This window comes from Oryzias latipes, chromosome 7 (assembly GCF_002234675.1).
Source record: "Oryzias latipes chromosome 7, ASM223467v1".
NCBI classification, from domain to species: Eukaryota; Metazoa; Chordata; class Actinopteri; order Beloniformes; family Adrianichthyidae; genus Oryzias; species Oryzias latipes.
In genome coordinates, this window is record NC_019865.2 from 28,007,564 (window position 1) to 28,024,492 (window position 16,929).

The window sequence follows — 16,929 nt, forward strand, 5'->3', positions numbered from 1 at the left end:
TGGAACACCGAGTGGAATCATTTCTCACGTCCCTGAAGTCCCTGTGGTCTTGAGTATCTACCCCTCGCTTATTGTGTCTTTAGTGGAGACATCTGTTAAAATGTAATGCCTGGTTGGTGAAGTCATTCAATGACTGAGAACAAGCCTGAGTGGATAAGACATCCTTCACTCTCTCTGATACCCCTCGGTAAAAACATCAAACAGAGCAAATTCATTCCATGCAGTGTTATTCCCAACTACAGTGCGAAACTCAATAGCATAACGGTCCACAGAACAATTACCTTGTTTGATGCATGGGAGTGGGATGCCAGCTTCTTTTGAAGGTGTCAATGGAGTGGAAGAACTATCAAAGAAGTAAAGAAGGGTTTTAATTGGCAACGGCAGGAAGAGGAAATCCGGTGCAACAAGGAGCAGTGTCCACCTCTGGTCAGCAAGGGCTACACATTCGTGGTGACATCCTGTGAATGTGGATCAGCTGATGAAGACGCAGTAGGGGTGGAGTGAGTGCACAACAGAGGGCTGATGTTGGGATAGCAAGTGAGAATCTTCTTCGGGGCGTCCAAGTTGCATGTTGAAAACGGCACATTATAAGAATGCTGGGGCAAGACTTGTAGGTCAGGGGTTCCAGAGCAGAAGATTGGTTCGAAACAGAAACACATGTCAGTAATTCAAGAGTTCGCATGAACAGGGCACTTGATTCTGCAGCAGGTCGAGACAAACTGACACTAACTGCAGGGCAGCAGCACCTAATAAAGGAAAGGAGACAGGTGCCACAAGTGCAATGCAAAGCGTCTGATGCAGTGGTGTAAAGCACTCTGCCACTGGACTCTAGAGCAGTGGAGACGCCTTATCTGGAGTGATGAATCAAGCTTTCCCATCTGTCAATCCGATAGACAAATCTGGGTTTGGAGGTTGCCAAAAGAACAGTACATTTTGGACTGTCTCGTGCCAAGTGTGAAATTTGGTGTAGGAGGAATTATGCATTAAACGAGCAACAAATGGTTCTGAATACCACCAAAAACTTTCAGACAAAATTGGAAAATGCTGCGATGAAGCAAATAATGTCAACATTTGATCATTTGTTGAAAATGAACCCAATATAATTTAATTATTTCGATAACATCATACCAAACTCACAAAACACCAAATGCTGTAACCTTTCAATGAGCCTCCTCTGCGAAAGTGGCCTGATCTATGTGGAGAACAAGTAACTTTTTTTTTTATTTTTGGTTTTATTAGAACAACATTGTTGTATTCAATCATATTATGAAGTTCGGCAAAGTAGATTGACAGTAGATTAATACCTAGGTGGGACGTTAAATAACTAACACATAAATAGAAAAACATCATTCTGAATTTTCTTCTTTTATAAGTGAGCTACAATCAATAGTTTAATCAATACAGGGAAGTAATTATTTTTGTACAAAGACAAACACATTTAATGTTATAGGGGCACTTTTTAAATGTCAAATCAATAGATTGACGGTTGGCTCACAAACCATGTTTGCATACGTTTCTGCACCATTGCACCACAAAGCCGGGAATTATGTTTATCTTAAGGAAATGAGAGCTTTTGTGGTTTCCCTTATAGCTGATTCCCCCTCACCCTATTAACCAGATTCTGTAGTTCGGTGAACAGCAATCGCATTATCATGTTAGAATCACTTGGACACTCCAATATCAGATATTCTACATTTTTTTGTAAAGGTTTTACTGTGAATGGACTGTTTTTTCCAAGCTGGACACAGGGAACAAACAGATTCTGTCAACCCGAATAGGTTCAGTGGACTAAATATTTACGAGGAAACTGATTACATATTTCTTTTTTGTTATCTTACTTAAAATTATAAGTTATCAGAACTTCCAATGTTTAAGTTGAATAAAATAAAACATTAACTAAATTTAAACAATAAATTTGTCTTTAACTAAGTTATAGAGTTTGAAGGCCCGTACACACCGGGACGAATATTCGCCAGGCGTTTTTCGCCAGCGTTTTTCAACACGTTTTTTGTGTTCACACCCAGGCGATTTTTGCTGACGATGAGCCGAGCGAACATGCAATTTCATTCCCTGACATTAGATGGCGCTTAATGTAAAACAGAAATACTCCTGTACAAAAGGTGGTGCTGCGCAACTTTACGCTTCTTAAAGTCGCTTTTCTCTCAGAAGAAGACAGCAAGTATTTACGCATTTGTCAGAATCATACAAAGAAAACATGAATATTTCCAGCACCAGTAGCTCTAGCTCCAGTCCCAGCGATGAAGAAATTATTGTTCTTTTGAATGATGAAAGACGCCGGAAAAGACGCAGATTTTGGGTACATCCCATAGTTACGAGAAGAGGAGAGAAGAACATGGGGAGTTTTATCAACTGGTACAAGAGCTGAAAATGTATCATGAGCGTTTTCGGGGATATTTTAGAATGTCCGTCATTATTTCTTTGCGGCAGTGTAGACGCTACTTGGCGTCCATCTTCTTCGCTGGTATGTGTGCTCAGAAAGGCAGTTTTGTGTTTGAGCGCCCCCAAGTTGTGTTTTACTGTAACTTCAGAGGCTCCAGACTCGTGTGCAAATGCCCCATTCTCATTTGTTGTATAGTTTTTGACGCGGCGCGTCAAACCAAAAAAACGAACCAGAGGCGTTTTTTTAAAAATGACGCTTATACGCGTGGCGTATTTTTCGCGTCGGTGTGCACACTCACATTGGTACCCTTTGTTTAGTCAGGAGGCGTTAAATGTCAGCGAATATCGCGCGCGAAATTCGTCCCGGTGTGTACGGGCCTTTACTTTACTAAACTAGAACATTTTGATTTTATTAAACCTTAATACATTACTTGATTAACTCTAAAACAAGAATATATTTATTCATCTTCTAAACTTGCCAGGGCCACAATCACACACCCATACATTCACACCTAGGGAAATTTGAAAGTAACCAAATAAAAGCCAACACATGCAAACTCCACACAGAAAGGTGAACTTTTTTGTAGTGCTCCAGCCGGGACTTGAACAGGGGTTTCTTGCTCTGAAGCAAGAACACCAACCACTGCGCAACTACACTTTAAACAATATTTTAAGTACGTGGCTGAGTTCACGATCATGGGTGTGTGTGTTATGACATGATCACGTCTCTTCACGTATAAGTTTTGACACCAAGGTTTCATTTACTCAAAATCTTTTATTCCAATAAAGATATAACTTAAGTCAAAGTTGAATCGCCTTATGGGTTTTAAGCTGACTTGACTTGGTTTCTACTTTTAAAGTTCTTTGATTATAAAACTTTTGAGCTCATTGCACTGTTTGGTTTTACAGTGTGGGTCATCCAGTTTCTTTCTCAATTCGGACAGTTTCACCAACAATTCTCTTTAAAGAACCATTCATAAAACACACTGAAGATTTTTAGGCCTTATTGCAACAATCTAATAAATGGTTTCAGTAGAATATTTGCTCACCTCAAGACAACCTCAATTTTGGGAGAAGGTCCTGTTTGTTTCAGCAGGGCAATTCCAAACCGCACTCTGCAGCTTTATAGCATCATGAGTTTCTGATAGAAGAACCTGGATGCTAAATTGTTCTGCCTGCAGTACCCACCTGCACAAAAGAACATTTGATGCACAATCCAATAAAAATCCATCTAAAAGACACACTGTGCCTTGAAACGTGAATCAGATAAAACATCGGACAAAATCCAACACCAAAATTGCATAAACACATATGACCTTGAAGCCTGGGTATCTCAAAGCTGTTTTTAAACCACGGTACACATGCACCTGTGTGTCTATTTGAAGACAATATAGTAGATATCAGATTTCAGATGAACTAATTTTTTGGATAAAAAGTGTAACTTTTGTCACTATTTTGTTTCTCTGTTCAGTTGTAAATTACACATTGGCTTATTCAATCACAGTCAATCACACTTTACTGTCTTTTGCTTGAACTAACAGACTAGTTGCTTTTTTCTTTTTCGTCTGAATGTTGTTTTTCTGCGGAATGTTAGTGAGCGTGTTCATAGAAATGAAAGCGTTGTGTCCTTCTTTATAGCTCCCCTTATTATTGTGTATTTTTTTATTTCATGCTTTACAGAATCTATAAAAGTTGGGTATATTGCTGCAACACTTGCAGACTACAAAAGGCTTTATGTCTGATCTGAGCTTCAGTTTCCCCTCATAATGTCAGGCAAGACAGTGTCTCAAACCATTGGCGGACAACAGTATTGGAACTTTATATATAGATAGATAGATAGATAGATAGATAGATAGATAGATAGATAGATAGATAGATAGATAGATAGATAGATAGATAGATAGATAGATAGATAGATAGATAGATAGATAGATAGATAGATAGATAGATAGATAGATAGATAGATAGATAGATAGATAGATAGATAGATACATATACATACATACATATATACATACATACATATATACAAAGAGTCTGCAAAGAGGCGCCTGAAACAATCCAGCACATAACTGAAGGGTCTAAGATGCTGGCAGGGAAAGCATACATGGAGCGCCACAATCAAGTGGCTGGAATAATATACAGGAACATGTGTGCACAATATGAACCGGAAACCCCAAGGTCAAAATGGGAAACACCTCAGAAGGTGGTAGAGAATGAGAGGGCAAAGATACTGTGGGACTTCAAGATCCAGACTGATAGGATGGTAATGGCGAACCAACCAGACATTGTAGTGGTGGATAAAGAACAGAGGAAAGCCGTTGTGGTGGATGTGGCAGTGCCAAGTGATGGGAACATCAGGAAGAAGGAACATGAGAAACTGGAGAAATACCAGGGACTCAGAGAAGAACTGGAGAAAGCATGGAAAGTGAAGGTGACAGTGGTGCCTGTGGTAATTGGAGCACTCGGGGCAGTAACCCCCAAGCTGGAGGAGTGGCTACAACAGATACCTGGAAAGACCTCAAACTTCTCAGTCCAGAAAAGTGCAGTGCTAGGAACAGCTACGATACTGCGCAAGACCCTCAGGCTCCCAGGCCTCTGGTAGAGGACCCGAGCTTGGAGGGGAAACCACCTGCGGAGGGTGAGAGGGGCGTTTTTATTTTTTTCATATACATATACATATACATACAAAATGTGAAAAGTCTGCACTTCAATGGCATCTGAGTTGTTTTATTTAAAACTCACTGTGGTAATGTACAGAAACAAAATGTGTCTCTGTCCAAATATTTATGGTCCTCACTGTAGATCTCCCCACTGATGTCCTTGTTTTGGTTTTGTTTCTTTTCAATTAACTTCAGATTGAAAGCCTGACTTCTCCCTAAGATGGAGAAAATGTCCTCATCACTTTGAAATGAATGGCCATGCAGTGCTTCCACTACAGCATCCTGTTGCTCTGGAGGACAATATGGATTCTGTCAGAAAAAATTGATCTTCTAAGCTTCAACGTTCACTTTAAAACTCCAGGGAATGAACTCTGAAGTCAAACAAGTTGATAGTTGCAACATTGATTATAGTGTTGTCAATGATCTTGTCTTCACAATTTAAAGATGGAGTTACTTTGCTGAGGCTTTAAAAATAATGACTAACAAATAAGAAATACCTTAAAAAACAAGGTACTTCTTGGAATAATTGGAAAGAGGAAGTGCTCCTATGGAAAGCAGAATCTGTTTCGAAATGCAGCTTGTTCTGTGTTAAATCAGATTTTAAAGATCTTAAATCCCCTGTGTGTTATCTGTATTCAAGAAAATGTCTGGAAATGAACTGTGCTGCTGGTTTTAAAAAACAAAACAAAAACGAATCTTTGAAGAAACTTGTTTGGGTCCTTTAACTTGGTTTGAAGTATTTTAGGCCGTTCCCTCTGAAGGCTGTGGTGGAGTGGACACATGAAACATCAGAGGCTGAAAGTAACATGGGAACAAACGATTGTAACCTGTCAGAGAGCCACTTATGTCCCTGACATTGAGTGTCCCAGAAGATTTTTCAAAGCAACGTCAGCTTCTGTAACGTAACAGTTTTTAGAAAAGCTTTGATTAGCCATTTCCATTCACAAAGGTTCTACTTTGACCATAAAAAGGTTTAAATTGACTAGTCAAGTAAGTTCAATGGTCTTTTGTATTTTTAATAAGTACATAATTCATGATGTTTTTATTCATCTCTCCTTCAGCATTTAGAAGAAACAAGGTTATTGTTTTAAAATTGTGCAGACACAAGAACATTTTTAAAATTTGTGTGAAATGTATGCATATCTTCAGAAAACACCTTCTGGGCTGTATAAATGCATTATCTCCTTCTTCACACCACACTAATCTATCTGTAGAAGTTATATGTTAAATTAGAAATAAATATGTAAATATTCACAAGCAACTTTGGTCGACCAATCAGGTAATGGTTCATGGAGACAACTGCTGAGAAGAAAAGTGAAGGGATTTTTGCATGCTACGAGGGTAAAGAGCTTAGGAAACCTAAAAAAAAAAAGAGTTTCTCCAACATTTCAAATGCTCGGTTTGTGCTCATATTGTTACTGCTTCGGGGGAATGCTTGTCTAGATTAAGGTTAAGCAATATGTGGCCCACAGACCGGATCAGGCCTGCCTCCATGTTAGGTCCGGCCCCCTGAACAATATCAGAGACGCGTGTTTTTTTGTTTTTTCAAACTGGCCACGTAGTGAAGACCTGCATGGAATGTGACATTTAATTCCACCCCTCTGCTGTCTGTGCCCCGATCTGAACCCCTATAACATTCCTATCAAATAGAACAGAAGAAAGTCTTCCCTTCCTACGTCCCAGTTCATCTTTCATGGTTTCGCTCTTTCTATTAAAGCGATCATGCTGTTTGTTTTTTTTCTCAAACACTGCACACTGATTGGCTGGAGACCTTGTCAATCAATCTCATCTGTGCCGTATTTCATGTACAGAAACACAAAGCTCATCTGAAATGCATTAATCTTTGATCGATTGTTTTCTTTCTGTAATCCTGGACTTATTTTTCTATGAGGCTTTGAACTTTAAGAAATCAAACAAGAGAGACTAGTGTGAAAATGTTAATGTCTGTCTGAGAAAAGTGTAGAAAGTGTGCAGTGAGGAGTGTTACTGCCATGCAATATCTATTAACGTACTTGTGGATTTCACCTTCACAAGTTATTTTTCGAATGAAACTCCTGCAATAAATGATGGAACACAGTACCGGTGAAAAGGTATTGCAGATATATGTCCAGCTGCAGCCGAAGACAAAAGAATTTGACTTTTTTCATTATCACTGGATGACAAGCAGGCATGCATGTATTTATAGTTCTGAGTTGTCTAGGTCATTGGTTTCACAAAGACATATTTGAATAAAGTCTAAATAAAAAATATATTTTTAGTCATTTCTCAAGTGTGTAAATACGTAACTGAATAGTTGAGAATGAACACGACCCTGCACAGATTTGTTGTTGTATCAGAATATGTTAGACGACCAAATACTTTGTTCTTTAGCCTCAAATATCTTTAAATTCTGCTTTTGAAACCTTGCAGTTCCTCGACAGGTTATTCATGTGTCTGAAAAGATGTACAGATGTTTTTCTTCATACTTCAAAAATGTAGCCCCAGGGCTTTTTAAAGTGAGCTCAACTGCTAAGCTCCTGAACAGGTACTTTGACAACCTGACCTCAACAGCTTCTATCTGCTTTTGAAAAGTAAAAGGATGAAGACTTGAACTACAATCTCATTTTGACCGCCAAACTTTGGTTGCTGAGGTCTGTGTGTTTATTTTTCAAAGATAAATAAAAGTATTAGGACTTTCACTTTTAACCAAGTTCACCACAACAAGTATATGTGTGGGCCTGTATAATGATAAACTCTGGTTACTAAAAAATCCATCATGTACTGTTGCTTTTGCCTTTTCTTTGACCTTCTAGAAAAGTACAGCTTTTTTTTAAAACTCCCATTGATGATTTCTTTCTTCTCTGGCTTCATGCCGGTCACAGATCAGTCAAGGAAAAATTTCAATATATTTAATTGCATATTTATAAAAAAGTCTTTTTGCAGCACCTTTCATAAGTTTTGAATGGGGACTTTGATAACCTAATGAAAGTAAAAGCTCTAAAAGTTCATCTTGTATCTCCACAGCACCAGACAGTGTGGTAGTTATAGAATATAACTTCTTCTGCCTAATGGACCTAAAAACCTGTACAATAAGTCTGTGGGTCACAACTGCTGAAGAGGTGGTAGTTCGTTACTGACAGATCTAGCTTCCTCTTCTGTTTTTGTCAAGTTTAAACTCTGCCACACAAAGTGAAATCAGTATTTCATAGGGAGAGACACTAAATTCAAGAAGCTATTTAAAAAATGTGGTTAAATGACACACATTTATGGTAATAAATTTATGGTAATAAATGTGTGTATGTCATGTTTTGTCGTTCTTATCATTTGTCCTGAGTTGTGCACTTCTGGTCTGTCTGTCATCTGTGTTGTCTCGTGTTGCACTTCCTGTTTTATTTTGAAACACTAACACTCCTCTCATTTCAGGCCATGTTCCTTCCTGCTCTTGTCTGTTCCCCACAGGTGTGACTGTGTAATTTCCTCTGATTGGTTCCATCTGTGTTCCCTCCCTCATGTCTTAAATAGTCTGTCTCCCTTTGTCCTGTGCCAGGTTGTTTGGTTATTTCCAGAGCTATTGTTTAAGCCTGTACAAGAAATTAAAACCACTAAATCTCTGCATCTGGGTCTAGCCCTGTGATCATTCCTGACAGTGTAAGATCCTTGTGAATCAAAGTATTTTTTACGACAATAATCAAAATGTGTTTTTATGGAAGCGTATTGCACAAGACAAATAAATACTGGTCAATCTTCAACACTTCTCCCACCATTTTGCTTGTGGATAAAGTAAGTAGAAGGAACAAACAGACTGGTTATGACAAGCGCATAAACAAAACGGACACAGATCCTGTCCATGATGACACGGGACATTGTGGCTTTTTTTTTTTTTCATTAAAAAAAACATTGTGGCTTTTCAACATTTAATTGCAGCACGTCTTCTAGTTTCAGATGAGCAGATGCCCAGCCTGTTTGTAGTTCTTAGCTTTTGTAGTTTATAAAATTATCCCGGAAAATGTTTGAATGAAAAACACCAGTGTTTCTCTTTTTTCCTAATACACAAAAAATTGGAACAAACAATCTTTTTTATTTTCATTGAATCTAATACTCTGTCATGCATTTTAAGAAAATCGGGGAATAAATCCATCTGTACTTTTGATTTTATGAAACAAAAACTTATAACAACTTGCTTGTCGTTGTAAAACAGAACTTTGATGGTGATCTAACAAATACAGACACATTTAAAGGAAACTGACGCAGGAATTTAAATAAAAACTTGTGGGAGCTCAGGATGCCAACCACACTGTGAAAAAGCCTCTCATAAACATTTACACTTAAAACACTAGAATAAAAAATTAAATGCAAGTGAGCACCTTTCCGTGTGACTAGACTTTGTCTTTACCAGGTTCAGTGGTCCCTCCTGATTTAATCCTGTGTAGTTACCAGGAAGAGATGATGTCTTAACGCTGTTCTGCAGGTGGACAGCTTCACAAAATACAAGTTAGATCAGCATGAGGCTGGATTTTATGCATACGGTTTTAGGACTGCAGCAACACATCAATCAGGTAGTGGCAGCCAACGGACAAGCGGGTGCAAATAAAAGTGTCCCTCCACTCGGAAAGCTGTGGCTCTTCAAAAGAGCAGTCGTTTCTCAGAAAAAGAGATGGAGGTATGAAATCTTGCTATCTCTGTGACATTCGGTAAGACTAAGGCTTTTGTTTATATGGCTTGGTAAAGCTAAGCAGCATAGCTTGACCATTGATGTGTGACTGTGTGTGTAAATGGGCAGATGAAAAGTGTGGAAAATTCACCATTCCACCTCTGAATCCCAATAACATGTGGAATAAGTCTTTCCATCTTCTGCTTGAAAAGGATCCAAAAATATTTTACGAGTCAAAAGAACAAATCCAGTTGGAAAGAGGTCAGAGTCCAATCAGTTTTTCTAGTCATGATGCCTTGTCAACAATGCCATATTGCAAGCTTCAAACTCAGGGCTGAATTCTGCTTAAAGGGATGCGTCAGCACGATTTAAGTTATGAGACAAATGCACTTCATCCTCCTGAACTAAAGTAGTGTGCAAATCCTCCTGCGGTCAGCCATCTGTTAAGTTTTTAGTGTCATAAAAGGGTGATAAAAATTAACTAGGTCAACTCAAATTGCTGTAAGAAATAGGAGAGTATTAATATTTGATTAGGTGCCAGTGTGAACACACACATATGCTCTCATACCGTGCTGAAGCACTTTGCTGCGGATCAAGGTTTAAGCAAACGAATACCTCTGTTGGCAAACCCAGAATATTACAGCACCATTGCCAGATTACTTTAGCTCTGAATAATTTGTTATGGGTTATTTTATTTAGGTAATAAGCTTATTCTGAACCTAAAGGCCAATGGTAGATTTAAATCACACAATTAACCCTTGTGCTATCCTAGGCACTTTACCATTGGGAGTTGGGTCATCTAGACCCACTAGACAGTGCGCTGAACCTTTTTTCTTCAATGATTTGTGATCTTCACTGGTGTCCATGGATTACATGAAATCTTTCCACCTTTATCCACCTTTGTCATGTAGGGAGAACACGTCAATGTAAGGGTGGGGTCATCTAAGACAGCACAAGGGTAAAAATGACCTAAATGTCACTGAAGCAAGTCTTTACACAAAAAACAAACCGATGAGACGTTTCAACTCATGTTTCTTACTTCATCTGTATGTCTATATTAAGCAGACGCTCCACTTATGTTGATTTCTATGACAGATGCAGTGGGGAAAAAAATGTATTTGGTCAGCTACCAATTGTCCAAGTTCTCCCACTTAAAAAGATGAGAAAGGCCTGTAATTTTCTATCATAGGAGAGACAAAATAAAAATAAAAAAACCCTTTTTCTGTTTTTTAATAAGTCATTTGTAAAGTATGGAAAAGAATAAGTATGTTGTCAATAACAGAAGTTCAACTCAATACTTTGTTATATATTGTGTGCAATGGCAGCAGTCAAATATTTTGTGCAAGTCTTCACAAGGTTTTCACAAACTTTCTGGTATTTTGGCCCATTCCTCCATGCAGATCTACTCTGGAGCAGTAATGCTTTGGGGCTGTTGCTGGGCAACACAGACTTTCAACTCCCTTCATGGTATTTCTATGGGGTTGAGATCTGGAGAGTGGCTAGGCCACTCCATGATCTTGAAATGCTTCTCATGAAGCCACTCCTGCGTTACCCGAGCAGTGTGTTTGGGATTATTGTCATGCTGAAAGACCGAGCCAGGTTTCATCTTCAATACTCTTTCTAATGGAAGGAGGTTTTGACTCAGAATATGAAGATACATGGCCCCATTATTCTTTCCTTTAGATGCATCAGTCATCCTGGTCGCTTTGCTGAAAAACAGCCCCAGAGCATGATGTTTCCACCCCCCATGCTTTACAGCAGGTATGGAGTTCTTTGGATGCAACTCTGGGGTTGTTCACCGTTCTTGTGATCATTTTGACCAAACGGGGTGAGATCTTGTGGGAAGCCCCAGATGGAGGGAGTTATCAGTGGTCTTGTATGTCTTCCATTTCCTAATAATTGCTCCCACAGTCGATTTCTTCACCAAGCTGCTTACCTGTTCCAGATTCAGTCTTCCCAGCCTGGTGCAGGTCAACAATTTGGTTACTGGTGTCATTAGACAGCTCTTTGGTCTTGGCCAAAGTGAAGTTTGGAGTGTGACTATTTGAGGTTGTGGACAGGTGTCTTTTATAAAGATAACCAGTTCAAACAGGAGCCATTAATACAGGTAACCAGTGGAGGACAGAGGATCCTCTTACAGAAGAAGTTACAGGTCTGTGAGAGACAAATCTTGCTTGTTTGTGGGTGAGCAAGTACTTATTTTCCACCATAATTCACAAAGAAATTCTTTAAGAATCAGACAAAGTGATTTATCTTGATTTTGTTTCTCATTTTTGAGTTATACCTGTCATGAAAAACACAGGCCTATCTCATATTTTTAAGTGGGAGGACTTGCACAAGCGGGGGTTGACTGAATACTTTTTTGCTTTACTTTTTTTTTTTTTTTTCAGAAACTGTAAGCAGTGTGTTTGAGTTATATCTGTTCTCATTTGCAGTGTTATCTGACAAAAACATTTAATTTATTAACTATTTTTTCTATAAAAATTCAAAGTAGACATAAACAAAACTGAAAGGTAGCACTGCCAGCAAATGTAACTCCACTGTAATAAACCTGTGCATGCACAGCTGCATGTTTTACTTTTGTTTTCCATAAGATGCACAATGCAAGTTTTCTTTTGTTCATGTAGAGTTAGGTGTAACCAATCAACTTAAGCTTGTTTGACAACAATTTTCACTGTCATTTGTTCTCAAAATAAACATTTTTTTTCCAATAACTTTTAAGTCTATCCATGATACCATGCGTCTCTTTCCTACCTTTTGATGGACAGGCAAACTGTCCAGCATGGACCCTGCATTGCCTTTCAGATGGGTACACTACAGATAAACATGACCCCCAAATGGTAATATAAGAGGGTTAGAATTAGAAATGGATAATGACATGTGCTACACTGCCCAGTGATCCAGACTAACTTTTTTTCACTAGGAGCACAGTGGCCCCCAACTGAAAATTTTAGGGACACAACCAGAAAATTTAGGGGCACATACTGTAAATCAACATGCTAACCACATATACTAATTTCCACTGTATTACTAATAAATACTTTAATAATAGATGCAGAAATTACAATGTGCTGTTTCAAATTAGGTGTCACAATTTATTCTGCACTTTTGAACATGCAACAAGGTAAACTGACAGCACCATCGCTGTCATGACAGTACAAATAGTAAACAAAATACCATTCATTCAGAATAAAAAAAAAAGTGCTTATAAAACAAAGTGATTACCGTAGTAACCTTTCGGTCATTTCACAGTTACAAACAATACTTAAATGTATGTAAACATTAGGGGATGGAAATTCATGTTCGCGACACCAAATAGATACAGCAAAGATGCACAATAATTGAATAAGCGTGTTTGAGACCCCCCAGGTGCACATCACCTGGTGTGAGACGTATATTTTTGTTTTTGCTCCAACATCACCTGTCAATCATCACAAGAATATCACGAGAAAGGGGTGGGAGCAAGGCGCCAACCTACGCGAACATAGCTGGAAATGTAGTACTGCACTGACTGAAAGCTGCCATGATGACTACAAAACAATGAATTATGGGACATGTGTCCTGATGGATTTTTGTAGTTCAGTGATCAATTAAAATAATTTAAAATACCAATTGATTAAAAAAAAGGCTAGATACATTACAAAACATTAAAATAATGATAAAAGATATATCACAGATCGTACTAAGGGGGAGAGGCATATTAAAACTAAATTGAATGTTAAGGTCAACTCCAGCTTCCTGTTCTTCTTCAGTTTCGCTGCAGATTCGCCCCATCCCCCCCCGGCCTGGTCTCCTGCCTTAAATGTTCTCCTGCTTTCAAGCCTGGTCAATGTCACGCCCCCAAGAGTCATATGCCCCACTGTGATTGGTTTCTTTGTCTAGGCATTTTAGCCACTTGCAGTGGCCATTCCCTATTCTCTCACGCATTGGCCGCCTCACAGACAGGCATCACTCAATAAAACGCGAGTGCGTCCTCGCGTCTCATGAGTATGTGTGCGAGTGTGTGTTTGCGTGCGTGTGCGCTCGCAACTCATTGATTATTTCATTGATCCTTTACGTGCCCCTTCCACGTTTACTGTATAAAACAATACGGAGGGTGGGGGAGGCAAATTTACTGGTAGCACATGTGCGACTGGATGTAAAATTCAGTTGTACACTCTCAAATTTTGGTCGCAGTCTGGAGCCCTGCAGCCTATCTGGTATGAATGATTCAATCAATCCGTGATTGATTATATGGATTCTTGGACTTTGGTGCACATCAATTTTAATTGTTGGTCTTTCTTGGTAGTTTTATTGCTGTAAACTGTGTTTGTTCAGACTATTCAAACTCTAATCTAAAAATGCAAATAACTAAGGCTGTTTTCTTTCTTGTATAAGGATATTGGTGCAGAAGGACAGACCAGAGTTTACGGCTGCCTCTGCAAAAATAAATTTATGTATGCATAGTTGTTTGTTTGTTTTTTAGAACAGAACATACTATTTATTTCGATGCAACAATCTCAATTTCGATCTTCTGATGGTGTCATGGGCAAGAAGTGTGAATAATTCCAGAGGTGAAATGGATAATTTGATGTAAAGGAGCATTAGTTTAATCCCTGTCAGAAATAACACTGGTTAATCCTCCCAGCTCCATTGAACATTTAGCTAAAGTCCATTTGATGTGCTCTTAATTTCAACATTCAACTTCAAAGAGATTCAGATAATCTGTTTTGATGTTCATGTTCCTTACCATCTCCATCTGTCTAGTGTAGAAGTCTTGTTGCTTTACTAAGAAAATGAGCTGATTTCTAACTGAAAAAAAATCTTAGATTAGTATTTGGAGAGAGCAATGGAGGTTCTAACTGAGCTGTTAAATAAGATCTTAAAAAAAAATGAGGGGATGCAAGAGTAATGGAGGACAAGTGTTTTATAAAAAAGAGAGACATGCCGGGTTTTGGAAACTACAGAGGAATAAAGCTGATGAGTCACACAATAATGTTATGGTAAAGAATAGAGGAAGCAAGGCTGAGGTCAGAGGTAAGCATTTCTGAGCAACGGTTTTGTGTCATGCCAAAGAAAAGTACTATGGATGCAACAGTTGCTTTAAGTGTGTGGCTGGAGAATGTCAGAAAAAGCTTACCGTAATTGTGTCTTTGTGGATCTAACATATAGATCTAAAGTATGTCATTCTATGAGGAAGTGTGGAGTGGCAAAAAAAATTTTTGGAATTGTGCAGGACATGTTTAAGAGCTGGAAGACTGGTGAGATGTTCTGTCTGTGTGACACAGGAGTTCAAGGTGGAGGTGGGACTGCATCAAGGATCAGCTTTGAGCTCCTTCTTGTTTGCTGTGGTGATTGACAGACTGACAGATGAGGCCAGACAGAAATCTATGTGAATCATTATGTTTGCAGATGACACTGTGATGTGCACTGTGAGGAGAAAGTAGATGGAGGACAATCTAGAGAGGTGGAGGTTTGCTCTGGAAAGAAGAGGAATGAGGGTCAGCTGCAGCAAGGCAGAGTATCTGGGGTCGATCTGGACAGGAGGGTGCCGGACAGGGGGTCTGCCGAATGCACCCCAACCCCTCCCTGCTCAGGCGACTGGAGCAGGGAGGGGTTGGGGTGCATTCGGCACCCTCCTGTCCAGGACCTTCCTGGGAGCAGGGACAGGTCGGAGTGCGTCTGGCACCCTTATGGACTCAGGGACGGGTTGGGGTGCGTCCAGGACCACCTCTGGAACCAAGACGGGTAGTCGACGATGGAAGCCTCTCCTCACAGCCAAACGACTCCAATCGAAAAATGAGGAGGGGATCTGGGACCAATCTATGGTCCACCAAAACCTGGTCCGTTCTACCTCCAGGCAGAACACTCCCGAGACCCACTTGTTCCTCTCTGCTCGGTACTGTAATGGCTGGTCCATAATGTTACGTGGGAAGGTTGAAGCACCCAGGCGCAGAGAGGAGGAGGCAGGAGGTTCCAGGTGTAACAGGATCTTTAATAACTTAAACAAACTAAAAACAAAAAACCACTGCAATGCAGGCAATCCGAAACTTGAAACACTAGAATCTCCATAAACAGCAAACTTGAAAACTCGCAATACTCACGAAGGGAAACAGCAAAACTACAAACTATGGACCAGCACAGGAGGAAGGGAATGACAAGACTTAAATACATGCAGACAAATTAGACACAGGTGGAAACACTCAGGACAGATGTGGACCCAAAGTAAAACTCACTACAACGAAACAGGAACCCTTACAAAATAAAACAGGAAGTTACTTCAAAGCAAAACATCACAGAACAAAAAACAAATAAAACACAAAAGCAAAGAACCTAAAACCGTGACACGGGGTGTACAGACACAGGGTGTACAGGGGAAAAAGGTGTAAGTGTGTTGGGTCAACAGTCCAGAGCAGCAGAGAGTGTTAGAAAGATGGAGAGGTGTGTGCAAGAAGTTCTGAATGGGTGGAGATTGTTTGAGGTGAGATGTGTGTCATCAAAAATGAAGGGAAAATTGTGGACGGCTGTAATGGAAACAGCCATGCTGTTGGTTTGGAGGCAAAGCTGGAGGTAGTACAGATGAAGATGTTGAGGTTTCTCTTTGTGAGTTACCAGTATGGATAGGATAGACAATGAATCCACCAGAGGAACAGATTGTGTTAGAGGTTTTGAAATCATTTGTGTAATAGGTAATGCATCAAGGACACTTCTGTTAGCCCATGCCACTAGTATGGACAAAATAATAATAATTAAATTCCACTATGCGTTTATAGCATATGATAAACTTTTTTTGTTACATTTCTACAATAGAAACATGACCAAGATTGAGAGACTAACTTCTAGACCTTTGTTTTCACATTTTTTCTGCTGCTTCCTTTAGGGGGCACTGAAGCAAATTACCTGCTTCCACCTTTATTCTCTGCCTCTTTTTCACTCACATCAGCTTACTTCTGGTCTACGACCCTCCTCCTTGGTCGTCCTCTAGCCCTCTTTCCTGGTAGCTTCATCTCCTACATCTTTTTGCCAAGAATACTACTGTTTTCTCTTCTCAACATGTCCATTTCAATCTGCTAACCTGCTTTTTACTGTATAGTTTAACTTTATTACTTTATTAATTTTTTTAAAACTCCATGTTAAAGTTACTTTGTTTTAGAGAAAACACTCAAGTTCTTATTTTTACGCTCAGACCAGACACAATTTTAAAAAAAGGGAAAATATATAGAAACATTAAATACAAAAACAATGGATGCATAGAAT